The sequence below is a fragment of the Bos indicus genome, chromosome 21, assembly GCF_029378745.1.
Source record: "Bos indicus isolate NIAB-ARS_2022 breed Sahiwal x Tharparkar chromosome 21, NIAB-ARS_B.indTharparkar_mat_pri_1.0, whole genome shotgun sequence".
Lineage (NCBI taxonomy): Eukaryota > Metazoa > Chordata > Mammalia > Artiodactyla > Bovidae > Bos > Bos indicus.
Window position 1 is genome coordinate 35,430,668 of NC_091780.1, and position 14,496 is coordinate 35,445,163.

Genomic DNA, 14,496 nt, shown 5'->3' on the forward strand with positions numbered 1-14,496 from the left:
AATAAAGCAATAAATATTCTTGAACTTATTAATCATTAGTCTCTGTTCAAACGTATACCTACTGTTAGGTCTCTGGTCTAAAATGTAGAGTCACTGAGTTAGTTTCTCAGGTTACACTAGTTTATCCACATTACAGACTACTTGCTTTTCCTGTAACTCGACACACAGATGCTCGGCAAAAACATTCTCCCAAACGAGTTCCTTTACGTAGATGAGACTGGCCCAATATTTCCAGGCCACTATAATGTCATTTAGGACAGTAAATTGAAATGCAGGAAAATTTTAACTTCTTCACTATTAATTATCACAGACTATTTTGAGAAAAGATAATCAGCACCATATTTACAACATCCATGCGTACAATTTTTAAGTCATTTATGACAGGGAAGCCTATACAATTGAGTTCTTATGGCTTTGTAAGTCCTGATAAAGAAACAATGGTTTCCCTGTCTTCACCAAGCCAGTCGAAGTTAAGCAACAAGTCAGCCAGCTGAAATGTGAAATGTTCATATCACATGTAAAGGTCAAACAATCAAAGATGTAAAGATGATCTTTTGCTTCACTGACTTTTGGCAAAAGGATCATAAACTGACAAAAGAAGTGAGAAGGGCAAGATCAGAGAAAGGCTCTGGCCAGCTTCTTTCAAAGTCACCTCTCAGCCAGAGAGGAAGAAAAGGCCAGTGAAGAAAGACCTGGAAGGTAACCTCACTGTTGCTCAAGGCAGATGAAACCCCTAATTTCCTCCCTGGCCGTTAGTGTCCTCAATCCTGTTCAGTCATCCTTCTGTTGTAGTACCACTATTAAAATGTGCTCTTAAGAAGGAATATTAAAAAAAAAAAGAAGAAGGAATATAAATCCCTGAGGGAAGGATTTCAGCTATAATTGCATTAGGGGGAACAAGCCTCATTATGAATGTGTAGGCATCTCTTTTCAGAGAATTCTCTAGAACCTTCCCTGAGTCAAGCAACATCTAAGATACAAACCTAGTCACCAGGCAGATAAAAACTAATTTTTTGTTCGTTTATTAAATTGAGCAGTAGAGTACATGGGAGGACTCTTTTGCCAAGAAAAGCATAGGAACGTGGCTCAGTTATCATTTAACAGACATGAGCCCTACAAGTACTTTTGGAACCAGGTCAAGACATATCCTACTACACTCATATAGCAACCATTTAGCACATCACCACTCTCCCTTCTCAAACCTCAAGCTGGGTGACTCCTGTCATTAGCTAAGGGCCGCATCAGGAAGTTAAACAACAAGATGAACCATCACGTGAATCGACAGCAACATAGCTGCAGCAGGAATTGAGGTTCATCATGGAAAGAACTATTTACCAAGCACGGAACTAGCTCATGAAGCTCTTCCAGCATGAGAGATTTAAGTAATTAATCCATCAAACATTTATTTAGCCACATATAATATATAAAGCGTTGTGTTATGCTCTGGGGTAAAGAACTAGGGGAAGAATACAAAGATAGCTGAGGTGTGGCAATCTGTGGATGAAGGTCTGATTGGATTAAGAAACATGTATAATATCATGTATGAAACGAGTCGCCAGTCCAGGTTCGATGCACGATACTGGATGCTTGTGGCTGGTGCACTGGGACGACCCAGAGGGAGGGTATGGGGAGGGAGGAGGGAGGGGGGAGGAGGGTTCAGGATGGGGAACACAGGTATACCTGTGGCGGATTCATTTCGATATTTGGCAAAACTAATACAATATTGTAAAGTTTAAAAATAAAATAAAATTTAAAAAAAAAAAATCACAGAGAAACAGCACCTGAAGTCAAATGCATCCCTCAGCTCTTAATAAAATCGCTAACTGCTGAAACACTTTTTTTGCCTATAGGAAATCCATGTGATTTTTCTTCTTCTAGTTTTGATGAGATATGATTGACATATAGCATGGCAGAAGTTTAATGTGTGCAGCATGATGATTTGACTTACGTACATCATAAAATGATTATCACAGTAAGTTTAGTGAACATTCATCATCTCATCTGGAGAAGGAAATGGCAACCCACTCCAGTATTCTTGCCTGGAAAATTCCATGGACAGAGTTGCCTGGTGGGCTACAGTCCATGGGGTTGCAAAAGAGTCAGTCACAATTTAGCAGCTAAACATCATCATCTCATATAGATACAAAATTAAATAAATAGACTTTTTTTCCTTGTGATAAGTACTCAGGATTTACTGTTAACTTTCATGTATAACATACAGCAGTGTTAACTGTATTTATCATGTTTACATTACATCCCTAGTATTTACTTATCTTATAACTGGAAGCTTGTACCTTTTGACTGCCTTCATCCAATTCCTCTTCCCTTATCCCCCACATCTGGTAACCCCAAATCTGATCTCTTTTTCTATGAGTTCATTTGTTTTTGAAGTCTAAAGGACCTACAACACCATGTTAGTTCCTGTTACACAACATAGTAACTCAGTATTTCTATACATTTCAAAATGATTACTACAATATCTAGTTACGATATGTCACCTTACAGATACATTCCATAGCTATTGACTGTATTCCCTACACTGCACGTTTCATGCCTGTGGCTCATTTGTTTTGAAATTAGAAGTTTGTACCTCAATCTCCCTCATCTATTTCTTTCCTATTCCCACACTCCCCCTCAACCCCATCAACCACCTGTTTGTTTCTCTTTGAGTTTTTGGTTACCTCCAACTCAAGAGTCTCATTTGAGGTGGTCTCATCAACTAATATATTTGTGGACAAGAGGAGAAAAAGAAGAAATATCAGCGTCAGCAAGCATTCCCTGGACTCTACCCTCTATAGCCATTTCTAAGCAATGAACGGTGAGTGCAATAATGAATACACAGCCTGAACCTATGAGCACAATAACCACCGTCATTCAACAGCACTGATTCTGCCATTCAGGTGGAAACACTGGATCCAACATTCCAACAAAGTAAGAACAAGGCCCTGAAACTGTGGTCCCTGACTCTCTAGCTTACCATACAAAGAATCAGTACTGATGAGGAAAGGCTAGTCACTGCTGAAATAGACCTCAAAATACATAATGGCTCAAAAACCTTAGAATGTTTTGTCTGGGGAAAGGGATGAATGAAGTCTTCCTTTTCCTCACACTGAAATAGGGACTCAACTTTCCAGGCTCTGCCATCTTTATCAGGATCATTCTATTGACTAGAACTCAGTTACATGCTGTGCTTAAATGCAAAGGAGCTTGGAAACTGCATTCTTGCTGCAGGCTTGGAAAAGGGAAATGTGGGGCTTCCCTGGCAGTCCAGTGGTTAAGAATCCACCTGCCAAAGCAGGGGACACAGATTTGATCCCTGGTTGGGGAAGATCCCACATGCCATCGGGCAACAGAGCCCATGTGCCATAACTACTGAGCCCAACCAGTCCATTCTGAAGGAGATCAGCCCTGGGATTTCTTTGGAAGGAATGATGCTAAAGCTGAAACTCCAGTACTTTGGCCACCTCATGCGAAGAGTTGACTCATTGGAAAAGACTCTGAGGCTGGGAGGGATTGGGGGCAGGAGGAGAAGGGGATGACAGAGGATGAGATGGCTGGATGGCATCACTGACTTGATGGACGTGAGTCTGAGTGAACTCCAGGAGTTGGTGATGGACAGGGAGGCCTGGCGTGCTGCGATTCATGGGGTCGCAAAGAGTCGGACACAACTGAGCGACTGATCTGAAGGGCCACAACTACTAAAGCTTGCACACCTAGAGCCTGTGCTTTGCAACAACAGAAGCCGCCACGAGGAGAAGCCTGCACACCACAACCAGAGAACAGTCCCCGCTTGCCACAACTAGAGCAAGCCTGTGCGCAGCAGTGAAGACTCAGCACAGTCAGAAATACATTTTTTAAAAAAAGAAGAGGGAAATGTAGATTTTGGTGGGTAGCCAACAGCCTCTGCCCTTCTATTTTATGACTGTGCCCTCTCTTCCAAGTTTTCCCTGCCCTCTGTGGATATGTATGGATGCAGGACTGCACACGTGTCTGTCTATGAAACTCTATGCAGTAAACTTTTGATTCCATCTGTATAATAAATGGCAGGGAGCCTCATACAAAGATGGGTGACCCTTAGAAGGAACGGGAATAACCTGATATTAGGATCCAAGAGATTCAGCACATAAAGAAGCTTTGCTTAGCTTCCTCCAAGAGTCACCCTCAGACAAGGGAGATAAATCCTCCCATGCCCACACTTCCTTCAGGGACCTTCTCAAGATCCATCCAAATAATATCCTCATGAGGGGCTCATCTCTGAGCTGGCAGAATACTAGTACAGTATATGATTCCCCCCAAAAGGAGCAAAATGCTAAGTATTTCCTTGAGACCCTCAATGATTCCGTTTTCTGGCTAAGAACTGTCACGCCTTAGAATCAGCACCTTTCATCGCCAGGACTAGAAGCTGACCTTTTTCTCAGAGCGATCTTTCACAAAGAAAGCGTATTTCACTTCAAAGGCATTTTACACATTCAACAAGAGATAGAAATCACGTTGCCCTGGAATTTAGACACCAGGCAACTGCTAACCCACTACTCCGAGGTTAGTTATCCCACACCCCCTCCAAAAGCAGCTAACTTAAAACCATGCCTCAGCAAAAGGAGAAACCAGCATATGTCAGGGCTTTCCTAGTCTCTCTCCAATGTGAAATCACTGATATGCAAATGATGTACTATATACAAATATACTAGACTCTACACTCTGCTAGCAAGGTGTACATGTGATTTATCGTGTTATTCTCCACAATGCCTTGTCTAGATGCTATCATTCAGTAAACACTTGCTGAAAGAATACCATCATTTTTAAAACTTGTCGTCCCTAAGTCCTCTCCATGTGTCCACATGAGGGCTGCCAGTCTTGAGGACTCATCTGTATGACTCATTCTGTACACAATCTTGCTAACAGGTGTGAAATAAATGCCTTCCGACTGTGACAGTGGCAATGCTGGTGGTAACACGACAGCTCAGTCAGTCACAACACATAGAGGACTGGTCTGTTTCATGCCTGTGGGGCTAATCAGTCACCGGAAGTAATGCAAGATACTTATGGGTCCCTCAGCTCTATTCCTACCTCCATTCCTGCTTTAATTTTCTCCAGGGCTCATATCATCAACATATTTAACTTACTTCTGTGCCTTTCTCCCCATAAGAAGCTCTGTAAGGACAGGGAATTATGTCCATGGTGTCCAGCATCCAAAACAGTGCCTAGAATACCAGAAGTACTGCATAAACTTTTGTGGCAGGAGTGGATGAAATAAAGAAGATATTTGGATTCTTTCCTCCAAAATCTGAGGGTTTTAATCACCAAAGACATGATTGCTACAGCATAGCTGGATTCTTTTGACCTAGTCAGAACATCTCAGAAAAAGATCTCACAAGACAACCCATTTGTTAGGTCATAAAGCAGGGCTTCTAGAAACCCAAGCTATTACTATGACATCTGAAAGTCCCCACATGAGCTGAAAATGGACAGAATCTCCGGAGTGGAGGTTTAGGCAGCCTTTCACCAAACAAGGACCACATGCGCCTCACTCCCTCTCCCTTCCAGAGACCTGCCCATGCGGCCAACACCAGTACCTGAGGTATGAAACCAGGCAGGAGGATGGGAAATTCCTTCCAATAGCTTCAGAAACAAAATTTCCTGAGTCTCACGTGAGCAAGATGATCAAATCCTGGACCCACTTCTACCCATGGAAGTAGCCACAATTCATTTAAAGAAAAAGTAAAAAAAAAAAAGAAAAACATAGTTCAAGTTCAAATTCTCAGCTTTCCAAACATGGCCATGACCTGATAAGATAAATTTATTCAGGTTGTTTAAAAAAAAAAATCATTGAATGTTATTATTCATTTGCCAAACTATTTCTTGGTGGAACTTTAAAAATCTGCATTTTATTTCATTTTTGGCATGGGGAAAATAATCTCTATTGACAGTGATAAGCCTTGTTCATTCATTCATTCCGTGGACTCTCAAAGAGTAATTAATACTCACAAAGTAACAGTAAGAGAAATTATCAGCTTGAAGAGAATGTGTAACAATATTTTACACACTAAAACACTTTTGTACAATTTACACCTAAGTTTTTAGAATTCACATTCTAAAGATACTGGGATCTAACAATTCATGAAAGAATGGCAAAGTTTCCAAATCTCCAAAAGAAGAGTTGTTCTTATACCCTCAACCATACTTTTCAAAATTTCCACAAAGACTCTATTCAAATACACTCTGGTAAAAAGGTTTGTGTCAAGTATTTTTTGTTTTTGTTTAATAAGTACTACTCTATAGTCAGCCCACCAGCCAGCCAGTATATATTATGTGTTAAACACTAGGCATGGGGAATACTGAAAGTCAGATATGCCTTCACTGTGAGTTACTGGATAGACTCACCAGCAAAATACAAAGGACAGACTGGGTGACAGCTAAGATCGTTTCCAGCAAATTTGTTTTGTTTTGATTTCAGAACAGCTTCAAATGACTATAAAACTTTACAAGACATCGAGTTAAGAAAGGTAGCAATGAAAAATTGAAATCTCTAAATTAGGAGTTTGAGATTAGCAGATACAAAGTATTCTATATCAAATAAACAACAAGGTCCTACTAATAGCAAAGGGAACTATATTCAACAGTGTGATAAACCATAATGGAAAAGAATATGAAAAAGAATATATATTTAACAGAATCACTTAGCTGTACACAAGAAATGAACATGACATTGTAAATCAGCTACACATCAATTAAAAAAAATTTAAGTGAAATTTTACGATAGTTTGGTAAGCAGAGGATTCTTGATCACTGGTTTTTAACATTTGATGTTGTAAAACTTAAACATGTGTCTTCCTATCTTATTTCTTAGAGACGTTTTTCCTCTTAATTTCATTTGCAGATCACCTGAGTTTTTTGCTTTTCCATTTTCCTACTTTATTCTCAAGGCAAAAGAGGGAAAAGCTGCACAAATTATACCAAACTATGCAACAAATGATTAAACTACATTTCCCCCCCAAACCTAAGCCCCCAAATGTCATGTTCTACATATCACGGAGCATAATCAAATGCATAGAAAAGCTTCTCTTTCTTCAGTGAAACAGAAAGCCAACAAGCCCAATCCCACTCACTAAGGAAGGTGGCATAGCCACAGTGCCACATACTGTTTGAGAACTCACTCCAACTTCGCATTGATCCTCAACTACACAGAGCAGCTTTCCCAGTCCCATTGGTTTCTATAAAGCACCGGCATGCAGCCTTTTCATGCAAAACTATATCACACACACAAAAAACTTGCTTCTAGAACCAAATCAAAATACTACACATTTGTACATAAAAAGCATTAAATTTAAGCAACTGTGACTGCCACTGTATGAGTTACAAATCACTTGAGGCCATTATTTATCTTTTCTGAAAGAGTGGCACTCTCCAGAGACAAATGCTGTTCTAATAGGCCATCCCCACCTTCCACAGTAGTCTAACTTTAGCTGTGTTTTAACTCAAAAACACCTGAAGGGTACAAAACCCAAATGCTCCCAACAGTGGCTCACTGAGCTTTGGGGGAACAGGGAATAGGTCTTCAGAGTTTCAAAAGCACACTGAGAGAGTCTAAAATAGTCTCTGTGTCCTTGTAGGACTCATTGGTATAATCCATCCCAGCTCCAAATGCACTCCTGAAATTCTGAATTCTCACCATAGAGACTTTTAGCCAAGGCAGTCGTCACAAAGAGTTGTTACATTTGGCTCACTTTGATGGATATTCTCCCTTAGACCTGAAGAGAGATTTATGGACAACTCCAAAATGGCCTGGAATTAGACACAGATAAAAAAACAAAAACAATCTGGCCTTCATTTTCACTTCAATAAAATGATTCTCCAGTAAACTTGTTCAGGCAATTAAAATCAATTTCAATTTCCACTTCCTAGGCCTTTCTATTCTTTGTTCTTAAGAGAAAAAAGGACAGTAAGTAAACGGAACCTGAATTTTAAATCTGACTTCAAATTGCTTGAGGCTACTTCACACGTAAGTAAATAAATACATATGGCATAAACTAATAAATATCTCATATGTACACAAATCATGTTTTTATAGAGCATTCACCTACCTTTAACTCAGCCTTTTCGTTAGGACCGCACTTTATGGAAAACTCCGCACATACAGCACCTTTCCTCTAGTCCTTCAAGGTCCTTATGAAGGAACAGAATTTTCTAAACAGGAAACAAAGTGTCGTAAGGCGGGGCCATTTTCCTCAGTGACACCAGAACCCAAAATTCCTAACATTCCCTAGCAGTAAGTTCAAAGCTTGCTTCGTCATATACCACATGCTCTCCATATGGAGATGGGTCTGTTCAGTGAATTACACATAAATTAAAAAACATTTTTTTTTCAATTTATTCAAAAGGACAAATACGAAAGAAAATAAAATTCTGCCATGACCCTGTGAAACCTACCTTTCCACTTCATACTCCTGACTTGCCCGTATTCTAAAACTATCTTCAGCAAAGTCGATGAGATGACTCAGCTAGACCACCTGACTTTGCAAATCCATGAATCGAAACACAACAGGTCACCAAGAGCAGATATTTAAATCACTTCGCTGTGACAGATTGAATGTTGAGAAAAAACACAAACAAGGCTCCATGGAAAATGAGTTTTCCCATAAAGACAAAAACTTACTTAGAACTCAAAATCTACTTCCCAGCAAAGAAACCTGTATTTCACTCAGGGCCCTGAAACTGTGGGTGAATTCCTGGCCCCACTCTTCACCCGAACCCCAGAGTGATGATGAAGCACCTGACTGGTGATGTGAGCCTTGAACCAAGCTTCCTCCATGATGACACCCGAGGCTTTCAGGTGCTTTGTTACTTTTGGCAAACACTCAAGCATGTTACATAAGGCTTCTCCTCTCCTGTACACATGCTCACCTCAGAAAGCCCTTTTGAAGGCTTACTTCCTTTTCTTATGATGGAAACTCTCCTTCATGCCTGGGAAATAAGTCAGTGTTATTCATTATCCAAGACAAGCTGCAGTGACTGAGAATGGAGAACAAAGCACAAGCCACTGAGTTCAGCTCAACAGAGTGAGACAAAATAAAGATTTTCCTGAGGACCCAGAACTGCAAAATCCAGCGGTTTTAACTAGCCATCTCTCAGAGATTCATATACTATTCAGTGATGGAAAATTATTTTTAATTTTATTGACGTATAATTGTCTTACAACGTTGTGTTCATTTCTGCTGTACAGCAAAGTGATTCAGTTAAACAAATATATATTCTTTTTCATATTCTTTTCCATTATGGCTTATGCAGGATATTAAATATAGTCCCCTGTAATATACAGTAGGACTTTGCTGTTTATCCATTCTCCGTGCAATAGTTTGCATCTGCTAATCCCAAACTAATGGAAAAACTGTAGTCCCAGGCTGCAAGCAACATTATTCAGCTTTGACAACTGCAGGGTGCTTTCTTGTAGGATTTGATTCAACTAACTACAAGATGAAAGAAAGTTATTTCTAAACTGCATGGTTAAGCAATCAATCTGACTCTGGGTTCAGAAATTAGTGGGGCACATTTAAGCCATTATTGAATTCCACAGGCCAAGCAAGCTTTTCTCCAGATAACTGAAATCTTTCAAAGTTAACATGTTAATGAGTTACTACTGCGTTTTGAATTTCCCTACTGTGACCAGAAAAAATAGTGGATTCTGGGCATAGTTTGTTATTATATCATGGGGCTACGGCAACCACTCACCCTGCGTCTACATCCATTTTTCCTTTTTTGAGAGCCATTCCACGAGAGAAAGAAAACTGCTAATTTTGCTTGCTGCTGCTGCTTCTGCTAAGTCGCTTCAGTCGTGTCCGACTCTATGTGACCCCATAGACCCTAAAATGTACCTGTCTGGCATTTCAGGCAGTGTTTATAGCTTCTAAGCTTCAATTAATCATAAATTTTGGACATCGGTGACTGTTTTATGGGGGGGGAACTACTACATAAACATCTAGGTTCAAATTCTGGTTTTGCTATTTATTAGCTTTGAGATTTGGAGCATTCACTCACACATAATACAACAAAGTTTCAAAAGTTGACTAAAATAGGGAGCTGATTTACAAAGACACCAGTGATTCCATATATGTGGCAAGAAAAATGAGTCTAGAGCAACAATGGTCAAGTTATTTGGTTTTAGGACCCCTTTATATTCTTAGAGATTATTGAAGATTCTAAAGACCTTACCTTAGAAATTTTCAGGGAATATAAGGACATACACACCTATTCCAGGAGCCAAAAGGTAGCCTCTAGAAAACTCCAATAAATACATAAGAAAATAAAAGTAAAAGAGGTAAAGAATGTCTTAGTACTGTAATGAAAACTGTTTTGACTTCACAGATCCCTTCAGAGGGTCTTAGGAGCCCTCAGGCATTCCCAGATTACACTTTGAGAACTACTGGCCTTGAATATCTTAACATACTGAAATCAGGGAAGCTGTCAGAGACCACTAGAATCATATCAAAAGGATCCAGGAGCCAGCACAAAGGGACTCCTACTAGCCAAAGATGGGACAATTTTAGTGTCAGGAATAAACGCAATATGTTAAAACACCAGTATTTTGAATTCATGAATTCTTCATGAATTACATATCTGTTTCTCTTAGATTCTCTCAATGGTTACCTTTTATGAACATTACTAATTAGTTGGCTAATGGAGCCAAGAACAGTTGACCCTTGAACAACACAGGTTTGAACTGTACAGGTTCACGTATATGTGGATTTCTTTCAGTAGTATATACTACAGTGCTACACAAGCTGCTGTTAGTTGAACCCACTGATGGGAAGAGCTGGACTATGAGCTATATGTAAATTTTCAGCTACATGAAGGGTCAGCCCCCCTAACTCCCAAGCTGTTCAAGAGTGCACTAACTAAAAACTGGTAAATAAAGGGAAAAGAATTGGGCGTTATTTCCTGCCTTTCCCATATAAATTGTACCCAAGGAGAACCAAGTAGCTGATAAGCAGAGGTTTCTCTTTATCAGAGCAGGCCAGCTAATAAATGAAGAAATGATGGAAATGAAGATTTTGAAAAGAGTCGGACACAACTGAGCAACTGAACTGAACTGAACTGAATGAATTGATTAGGCAGTAAGGATCCCCATTAACTGTTCACATCTCTTTCTCACTCACACACCCACCCACACAGGGAACTTGTGTTAAATGCCTCCTGATCAGAGTACACAACACACCCACAGTATTCCTGACCAAAAACAATGGAAACAGAATTTGAGCTAGACTCTACATATGACTATCAATTCCCAAGAAGTACAGTAGCTAGAAGAATGTGTCAAATACAGAAACATTTAACTCCATGGGGTGTTATTGGCAAAAAGCCAGCCTATGAACCGGAATAAATGGTCTGGTTTGGCAAAAAATAAATTGCAAGGAATTTTTTAAAAAATAGTGAAGGGTGAACCTACAGACTAAAGGGACTGAAGCAACATGTCAATCAATTGCAATGTATGGACTTTATCTGGATCCTGATACAAAAAAAACTGAAAAGAAAAATAATGAAGAAAATAGATAAATCTGAGCACTGACTGGATAGTCCATATTTGATTATATTATAGAAGTTCTTAAAGTATGATAATAATATGACAGTATTAAAAGAAAAAAAGAATCTTTCAGACATGTATGTAGAAATACTTACTAGTAAAATAATAGGATGTTAGGGATTTGCTTCTAAATAGTCCAGAGTGAGGGAGAAGAGGTTGAGATCTAAATGAAGCGAGATGGCTATAAACTGACCATTGTTGAAGCTGGGAGAAAGGCACATAGGGTCCATTGTAATGTGCTATTTCTGTATATCTTTGAAACTTTCCACACCAAAAGCTAGAAGCAGTCTCGAAAATGCTGCTTGTTTTCTCCATCAAGTCTGTGAGCTGGGAAGGCAGGACTTCTCTGCCACCCAGCACTCAGCAGCCTGGAGCCTGCAGCATGTGTTGGGGGCACCCCTCTACCCCAGTCGCCAGCTGACCTGTGACAGGGCAGGTTCAGCAAAGAAGCTCTGAGCCCGCTGTCTCTGAATCTGAGGCATCTTTCCAACAGAGCAGGAAACAACACTGCATTTACAGTGTGATCCTAATTTACAGTGTGATCCTAACCGAGAAACAAACAATAACAACACAGAAAAAGGTAAAGAATACACATGAAAACGGTAAGTTTTTTTCCTTCTCCTGGGTATAGGAACTATGGGAGTATGCTTTTCCTTGCTTCCATTTCTCTGAATTTTCCAAATTTTCTGCAATTATTATATTAGTTTGAATGTGGGAGGAAACCTAATAAACTGTTTTTCAATCATCTATAATAGAAAAACTCTATAGATAGCTGTTTTTCAATAGTAAGAATATTTTATTTGTCATATTCCTGTGATCCTATCCACAGCTCAGATAAAGGAAAAATGTTATAATAATGAAGAAAATATTTTAAACTATCATTGAGGGATTTTTTTTTTTAAGCTAAATTACCCACTCCAGTACTCTTGCCTGGAAAATCCCATGGACGGAGGAGTCTGGTGGGCTGCAGTCCATGGGGTCGCTAGGAGTCGAACATGACTGAGCGACTTCACTTTCACTTTTCACTTTCATGCATTGGAGAAGGAAATGGCAACCCACTCCAATATCCATCCCACTCCAATATCCAACCCACTCCACTCCATCCCTGGAGAATCCCAGGGATGGCGGAGCCTGGTGGGCTACCGTCTATGGGGTTGCATAGAGTCAGACACGACTGAAGCAACTTAGCAGCAGCAGAATGAAACAACAGAAAAATGCCCTTTTTTATATTTGGGAAAGGGGAGATACCCTTCATTATCTTTTCCTCTATAAAATAAAGGAGAGATGCTATTTTTTTAAAAAAATCACACCTGGACAACCTATCCCAAGAAAATTTCTTGAGATTCTTCTAAAACCTCAGTTTCAGCACAGGAAGCTGGGGGCAAACAGGGCTGTCTGGGACCTAATGAAAGGCCTTCTGTCCAAATGCTGGACTAATCTGGAGATATACACCTGTAATTATCTGTGTATCCGTATATCCCACCACCACCCTCCCCTCCCCCACCCACCCCACTCTTTTCCATCAGTTCAAAGAGGCGAAAGGAAGAGGCAGTGTCATGCCAAGATTCCACACCTGGTAACACCATATTCTCTAAGGGAAGCTGTGTCTCACAAACAAAAACCGATTTTTTTTCTTTTCTAGACCAAATGTGCCTTTCAGATAATGATTCTTTAAAAAGTAGGCAAGACCTTTGAATCCTAGGCCTGCTTCAATCATTTCATTTTGAAAATAAATGAAAGAATATGTGCACCCGTATCTATTAATAATTGAACATGAAAAACGGTGGAAAATTGGCATAGATAATTGTTATGTTTTCCATACGGGTCTAATTAAACTTGATTTAGAATGCACACTGCCTTTTTTTTAACCCTGCTATTAAATAAACAAACAACAACAAGAAAAAAAGGTTGAAACTGCCACTTCTCTTGTGCTTTATATATACTGTGGGAGGCTGTACTCAAAGCGAGGGAAAAAGTTAAAATGACTCAACATATAGCTCTGTAACCTTGAAATTAAGAGCGTGAGCCTTCGACTAGATTGCCAAGGTGAAAATCATCAATCTGTCATGTATCAGCTGGGTGACTTTGAGTAAGCTGTTTAACCTCTCTGTGCAGCATGGGTTCCTCTTGTATAAAATAAACAGTGGGGATGTCACAGAGCTGTACTGAGATGTCCTGAGATGAGAAATGGAAAAATACTTAGGACAGTGCCTAACATATACATGCTCTATAAATGCCACCTGCTATTGCTGTTATGACCTAATACACCTTTTTTATAATTCTCTCATCCCCTCTTATCCCTTTTTCATCCAAGAAACAATAATTTTACAAAATTCCAATTCTTTAGCCTCATCAGTGAATACTGTAATCTATTTTAAACCTGGACTCTTCTATTTTCCCCAGAGCAGAAATTAACATTTTCTCTAGGAAAGAAAACAAAAAAGCAAAAATAAGGATGGAATTAGATTTCTCTTTACTTTGTCCCAGTCATGAGTGGTAGCAGATTCCTAACTCCCTGAAACTCGGCAATACCTAGAATTAAAGAGAGTAACTCCCTAATCCCCACAAATTTCTCTGATTTGGGGATCTAGTTTCCAATTCTACTAATTTTCTCATGGCTTTTCTGAGAAAAGAAGTCACTCAGGCAATCCATGACAATAAGAATGATGGGGGGAAATTTACATGATTCTAGAGAAAGGAACACGAATCTTAACAATATTCACATGTCATACACAGTACTGGGCTTCCCTCATGGCTCAGCTCACACAGAATCCACCTGCAATGCGAGAGACCTGGGTTCGATCCTTGGGTTCCCTGGAAAAGGGAACACCTAACCACTCCAGTACTCTGGCCTGGATAATTTCATGGACTGTATAGTCCATTGGGTCTCAAAGAGTCAGACACGACTGCGTGACTTTCAC

The 14,496-nt window shown here is 39.7% G+C and overlaps 1 protein-coding gene across 2 annotated transcripts in view; it reads right to left on the minus strand.

Moving 5' to 3' along the window:
- STXBP6 (syntaxin binding protein 6) overlaps positions 1-14,496 on the minus strand; it is a 272,449-nt gene that overhangs the window by 225,606 nt on the left and 32,347 nt on the right. Inside the window, exon 2 of one of the 2 annotated variants that reach the window (XM_019983777.2) lies at positions 8,082-8,184. The exons of the other annotated variant lie outside the window; for it this stretch is intronic. The gene's annotated coding sequence lies outside the window, so the exon portion shown is untranslated. The remainder of the gene's footprint in view (positions 1-8,081; positions 8,185-14,496) is intronic. 2 annotated transcript variants of the gene reach the window in all.